Source organism: Cyprinodon variegatus, unplaced genomic scaffold (assembly GCF_000732505.1).
Source record: "Cyprinodon variegatus isolate N-32 unplaced genomic scaffold, C_variegatus-1.0 Scaffold80, whole genome shotgun sequence".
Lineage (NCBI taxonomy): Eukaryota > Metazoa > Chordata > Actinopteri > Cyprinodontiformes > Cyprinodontidae > Cyprinodon > Cyprinodon variegatus.
This window is the reverse complement of record NW_015150533.1, coordinates 752,888-760,556: the sequence shown is the minus strand read 5'-3', so window position 1 is coordinate 760,556 and position 7,669 is coordinate 752,888.

Here is a 7,669-nt window from a genome sequence, read left to right as displayed (position 1 = left end):
CACATGCAGGTGATTAAATTAGGAACTCTAGGACTTATTTAGCTTACTTTGATGCCACACTCCTGTCTATTTTAACTCTGATATGCAAAGTTTAAAGTTCTTTAAGTTGTTCAAGCAATTCCTTTGGTTATACAAAAAATAAAAATCTCTGCATAAAGTTTATGTTTGTGTTGATGGAATTGATCGCCAACACTGGAGGTGGTTTCTAATTGCCTATTCTGGTGAAGTTTTAATAGTATGAAACATTGAATGCTATATAATAGAAACCTCAAATTTACTTGCAAGACATTTTAGAAACAAAAATGCTTTCTTTTCTTAACAGCGTAAAACCTTTACTGGCAAAAACATATAACCAACAGCAATGACATTCTGAGTCTGACTTCAAAGAAAAGGAAAAGGGAAAAACAGCTTAAAAAAGATATTACCACCAATTTCTGCATGAAATTCAGTAGATATATACAAATAACTTAAAATGTTATTTCTATTAGGAACTGACATTTAGGTTTTTGAATGTTTTCATGTGAATATCCTTCTGGAAGTTGCTGGAACGCTGTTTTGCCCAACATTTTTTGCTGAAATCCTTTATAAATATCAGACATTTAAACAGGTTGTAGAGGGATGAGATTGGACTTTTATTTACATTTAGTTCACTATTTTCTTTTCTGTTCTTGAATATTAATGACAAGAACAAAAATATATCACAATGTCAAAAAATGTATAAGTTAATACTCAGATATTCTATTATATGTTTTTTTTTTCATCTTTAGTTTCTTGATTTGAACTTTGTAAATAAACCTTGTATGTCCTACCAAAGTATTGTCATTATGGAGATTAGAGATGAACCTAATTTGTAAAAACAATTAATGCTGATGTTTATGTATATTTTTAATAGTTTTAAAATTGCTGTTGATTAATTTGCCACTTTAAAACAAACACACACTATGTTCTCCTTTTCATTAACAATTATCCATCTACTCAAATGTGACTTCTTAACACTTATCAATCATTCTTGCAGGCTGCTTTAATGAGATATAAGGATATTCATGTTACATGTCCAGGTTGAAAGAAAGAGTCACTGGTGGCCACAGTGCTGATCCATCAAGGATAGCACCTTTTACCCTGAAAATTCTGCCAACTCAGGAGGGCAATTAACACCTCGGCAGCCTGGGTCAAAAATGAGCTGCAGATTTCTCCCCTGTGAACGATACTGTTGGCCTCAGCGCTGCAATGCTCTTTGCTGATGCATTGGACTAGGTATTGTGTTTGTGTGTGTGTTTCTGTTAATGTGCATGCATGTGTGAAAGAGAGAAAGAAAAGAGAAAACTCTCTCTTTCTAACTGCATGTATGTGAAAGGTAAAGGAAACCCCAGTGTTATCTCCCGTCCTGTAGGTGTGTTTGTGCGTGTGCGAAGTGCTGACAGGCAGTGGGAGGTGTTCAGGTAAGGTGCTCTGCAGGGTAATTATGCACAACCGCAAGAGAGTTAACACTCGGGCATTGTGGGTATTTTTGTTTGTTTTAGCCATTTCTTTTGTCTTCCTTTTTTCTTTTGCTGTTCACATGAATGAAATATCAACTGTCCCTCAGAGGCTTGTGTTAGGTTTAAAAGAGCATTCATCTGCATATTAGGATTGATGCTAGAGGGAAATACGATCACGTCTCTGGACTCCAGACACACGTTTCTGATATTAATATGCACTCAATAGGGTCTGAGAGGAGTGTTCATGCATATTCATCAGGCTTAATGTGGATGTCTGCAACTGATATTACCGTCCATTAGAATATAACTTTCCTAATGCGCTTAATTGGATTAAGTCCCACGACTACATCACATTTTCACCTAACAAACATTTGATGTGTCCAATTCAAATCCTACGGTCTAACCTCAGAATACTAAATCTCCTGACCTTTGATCAAGGTAATTAACCTGCTCTATCAATTAGCAAATGGAGCGTAAGATAGAGGATTCACATTCGCATGCAGAGCCATGATAGCACTTGAATGGAACACTGTTTTATTCTTAAGGGCTGAGACACACTATACGAAAACTACAAAGTGAACATAGTATTACCTTTTTATGAAAACTAGAAATTAGCTTTTGTTTGTTTTTTATAACAGTTTTCTAAGAAACCTAGAAAACTCTTGCCTAAGTAAATAACGCCCTTGTTCCTATTTAAAAAATGCTTAAAATGAACACCTGCTTTGACCACTTCACAACAGCAAAAGCACTATCTTCAGCTCTATTTTGGCCCTTAGAAATATGAAAAGAGGGGTGGGGTCAGAAAGGAAGTGCAGAGGAACGCCATCCGTCATGACTCCTTCACAGACCAAAGTAAGGGGAGTCTCGCCGGACTAGTGGGAAACCTGAGCTGCAGTAAGACAAACACATGCTGCTTCCAAAATAACAATTCGCTCGTGTGACAAGGACCCAAGCTCTCTGGGTACACTTCAGGCATGTCGACAATAAAATATGCCATGGTTGGATTGTTTTACTGAGAACCTGCTGTCTGACCCACAAACAACTCTAACAGAAGAGTGGTAGACATACACTTCAGACAATTACAGTACAACCAACCGTGTTGGGAAGCTGGGTGTGATGAGTTTTTTGGCCAAATTGTAATCCCCAGTTTTTGTAAAACTCTGACTTTCTGATGATAATTTTAGCCAATGCTGGTTTCCCTTTAAGAACCGTAATTACCAATGCTCAAAGTATTTCTTTGCGGACTTCCTGCGAACAGCCAATGAATATTTATTTTAGCAGCAGAGGGGAAGTTACATTAGGTGAAGATTACAGGGTTTTAAGAAAGAGACAAAATGATATAGAGTTAACTTCCTTCTTGGTTTTCATTTATTATCATGTTTTTCTTCTTTATTTGATTTTATTCTCCTTTTATTTTTCTTATATTTTATAGTTTTTTTTCAAGCAAAGAACTTTGAATTTTCATTCTACTGAATTGCACTATACAAATAAACTTGCCTTGCATTGATAATTGTATACTGTGTGTTTTATCTCTCTTCACTGCAAGATTTCAAAAAACCTGCAAACATTTTCAAATCCAGCATGTTTAAGGACATACTAAAGATGAGGGCCTTTTCATTTGGATAGAACTTATTGGAGCGTCGTCCACCAAAGTGGAGACTTTAGTAGCTACCAAAGTCAGCTTTCCCAATTTTCCCCCTTTTTTTTTTTTTTTTTACAATTTTGAAAAAGCATGCCCAGTTTGAAGTTTAATTTCCATGCCTGGTTTTCTAAAAGGTGCTAGAATGTTTAGAGCATGATATGATAAAATCTGGAAAAGGTCAATTTTCGCCTATGATGACTGAACAGATTTTACCATTTTAAATGCATTTCCAATTTTAATGAAAAAGCTAAATCATCAAAGCAGTTAAGTAATTTCATAAATCATGAACAAAGATTGCTCCTCCCTATAAGAAATATGTAAGCAGGAGGGATTTGAAATGGGTTTTGTTTCAGTTTAGACTAGCGTTAGCTTACCATAAAGTGAAGAAATAATTTTGGGAAAATACAGGCCAAGTATTTGCACAAAGAATAAATTTTAGTTACATTCATGATGTAGATAAACATACTACAACATAGCTGTTGATTCTCTGAAGCAAAAGCCTATTAACCTTAGACAAAAGTAAATTATTTGGAAAATATATGTGTTCTTATAAATGCATTTTTCATTAGCAGGGAATTCCTCTCTGAGAAGTAGTACTTTCTGTAGAACAGCCGCTCTGCATCAGAAACACCACAGAGGCAATGTAGCCGCCGCCTGTGCATTTGTGAAGTCACTGTGGATACAGTGTGTCAGCTAAATGTGTACATAATTTGGAAGAGGAAGTGTTCTGTCAGCTCAGAGCAGGTATCTGTCAGCAGGCTCTATCCTTTAGGGCTGCAGGAGGAGGAAGCAGCCTTGACCAAGCCCTTCTCTGCTCCATGCTGTAGTACAGCTGCCATGAAGGAGCAAGCAGTAAATCCATACATGCAGAAGAACCCCACACAAACAAAGGGGTGGATTACACACAGATGTGTCTGCACCTGCACTTGGAAATACTGTCCAACTAAATATGGAGACACAGATTGAGTTGTTAAATCATTTATTAAAATTTTTCACAGTCATTTTATTTCATGTTATCTTTTTCTAACAGAGCAGGGCAGTTTGCAACTCCATAATGTTGACTCAACTTCAAAATGACCATAATTTTTAACTTACAAATAACATACTCTGCATTTTGCAATAAATCAATGCTGCACAATTACATTGAATAGTTATTTGTTTTATGGGTAGTTACTTTTAATAAAATAAGGAATTGTTTAAAGATTCAAACTACAATACAATTTCATATGGAGACAATATATTTAGTGTCTTAGGAAACTGACTTTCTGAATATTTCTAATTATTAATATTTGTATGTTTTTAAATTATTATGTTGTTGATGTATTGTATTATATGCACTATAAGTAGACAGGTCAAGGAGGAACTCTGAATGATTTAAAGAGCAATCTGTACAAAGTAGACTTGAACTAGAAGACCTGAGTGATCTGGGAGGTCGATACACCGACATCACATCAGAGTTTTGGTTCATCTGTAACTGTCTGACAGACTTTTTAGCCAAACCTGTGAAGACTGTTGCATAAATCAATTCTGCTAAAGATAAATGCATGAATGAGTTTTTTCTAAATCCTGCTTGGACTTTAGTCTTCTATTTGTGGAAATGTTCTTTGCCTGATAAAAAATCTGACTTAGTATCTGCCTTTATGTGCCTCTAAAAGTTCAAGTCTGAGTCCATCATGATAACAACATTTTGGTCATAATCAATGGTTTCTAGCTGTAGTAGCTGAAGCTGTGAGCTAATTCTTGATCTCTCCTACTTTCATCCGAAAATGATTATGTCAGTTTTGTTTTTGAGAAGTTGGAGAATATTATGGCGCATCAAGATACTAATCTGTTTTAAGCATCTAGCTAACGCTCTGATTGGTTCAGTTACCTGGTGACATTGTGATGTCAAAATATGTGTTGCCTGCATAGTTATGGTAACTGATCTTGTTGTCTGCTATAATCTGAGGTAAGAGGATCATGTAGAGGATCATGTAGATCAGAGGTCATGGATTAGCACACCGCGGTCCAGATCCGTACCCACCTGCTGGATAATCCATACCCAACCTGATTTAAAAAATGTATAAATCACCACATGTTGTCCGACGACAGTGTTTAACATCATTTGCACCCCTTCTCCTGTTAATATGGTAAAGCCCTCCAGAGCGTCTGGGACCACACTACACGTGATACAAATTAACCAATGAGCTGCTGTCAGTCTGGGTTGCTGCTGCTAGCAACTTTTAGAAACAGCAGGCAAACTGGTGGCAAGCCAGGTGATAGGAAAGAAAGAGAAGAGAAAAAGAGAGCAGAAGAAGTGTGGACTCCTGGAAAAAGTGCAGTGAACTAGTGAAAGAAAAATGAAATGTGTGCTCAAAGATGACCCTGCACATTTCGAGTATGTGTGGGTTCTCTCCTCCTCTCTGGCAGGAGATATCCCAGTCCGTATATCAAGACTACAATGTTCAAAAATCGTTAAATGTAGAATACTTGATTATAAAATAAAAGTATTTTATTTAATGTTTTTAACTTAATTCTTTGGCATTTTATTCTTTCCAACTGATAGTAAGGAATCAATATAAATACCAAATATAATCATACTATAAATCTTTTTTTATAAAACTGGAGCTCATCTGAGTAATTCCCCTGTAATAACATATGAACATTCCATTTATTTTACTTTGTTTTGTTTTACTTTTTTTCAGTATTCATGATACCTAAGCTTGCTTTGATCAGGTGAGGAAACAGCTGATACCAGGCTGTTCTCTACATCCAGTCTGTTCCTCTGCTTGGTTTTGATGTGTGTCAAAGCTGAAGGTGAACTCAAACATAAAAGAATAACTTAATTATTGGTTGAAAAAAGCTTGTTTTCTGTTGGGTCATTACAAAGTAGAGCAGATCCCAGCCCAATTTTATTTTATTACCTGAGAAAAATACTTTCATGTACCCCTTGCAATGCACTCGCATTTTTTAAAACAGTTTTGATTTGTATTTTTTAACCAGTTTACTTTACATTAATCCTGTTCTGCAAAGTGCTGTGGTTTAAAAATAACAATTTTTTTTTTAGGTTTTTTTGCTAATCAGCGGTGGACTTGCCCATTAACCAAAGTGTGTTAAAACTAAGGTCACAAATCGATGGCAAGAAATTCTCCTTCAGGATTTTCTGCTAGAGCGCAGAATCTGTGGTTCAATCAATTAAAGGAAGTCATTCATGTCTTGGAGAAACTGTTTTCCATAACACCTCAAAAATACTTCCAGTGGTATACCAATACTGGGTAGTATCCTACTTTGCTCCTGACAACTACCACCTTGCAGAATACAGCTTGTGGTGAGGGTATATTCTATACAAAAATTTAAAAACAAAATCACTATGGAATTTTTGTTTTATAGAGAATGAAGTAATATGACATGGGTTTGATTAATTTTAAGGCATCACTAAATTCTAACACTTTATGTAACACTTAATTACAGATAAATATTATAAAATTGACTTTAGGATGTACGAATTATTTATCCAGGTGTTTTTAACAAGGGAAATCCATGGCATCTTCTGAGAATGTTTTAGCTGCATCTTTATTGGTCTATAAAATGTATATTAAATGTTTTTTTCTATAATAAACTGTCTCAATGGCTTCACAGTCAAATGTCAAAAATGGTTTACCTACCCTGTGCCACTTAAGGTGACCAGTAACATCTTCAGAACAGATATATTGCTGTAAAAAGCCTCTTTCATGGCTGGAAGACAATTCTCTATAGCTGTTATAATGAACTAATGAAGTCAGCTTTATTGGAAAGTACTGAGTGTTTGGGATCGATATATGTGGAGTGGACAGAAAGGGTAGTGAGATAGAACCCCTGCACAAACTTGAATTTATTTGGATGTCAATAAGTACCCCGTAAAGTCACATCCCTTTGAACCCACCCCCCGGGACCCTCCAGCTGCAATGCTTTGTCTTACATATAATAATAATAATAATATAGCTAGTTGTTCTTTTGGATTGAATCCAGGGAACAATGCAAAAATTCCCAGGCAGTAAAATGTGACTGTTTTTTTCAAAGCAACCCTCACAGACAACAAACACAAACCAGCACTGTTTAAAGACCAAAATGACAATAGGTGGATCTATATATTGCATCAAGGTAAATTATTTCAACAGACAGAGGTCAGTGTTAAATACAGTAGGGATTCAAAATTAAATTGATTTTGAAGCTCACCAAATCACTTATAGACATGTATAAATTAGCCCTACAAAGTTTTTCCTTCATTTCTGTATTACCCAAGTAAAAGGATGGATCCTTTGTGATTCAATGGAAGTATACTGCCAGTGTCAGAGATGTCTTATCCCATAGACATAACACAAAACATTTATAAAAATGTGAGATTGCCTGGTTTTATGCTTTAGTTGTGACAAAAAAAAAAAATAAAGCCCTTGTGTTAGGAAAATCAAATCTTGGCACAAAATGTTGGTCTTTGGTTGTGCGTTTTATTTTGCAGGAGATTAAATCAGAGTGTAAAAATCAAGGTTCACTGAAAGAAAAAAAAAGCAGTTGAACGAATGTCTTCTATGCT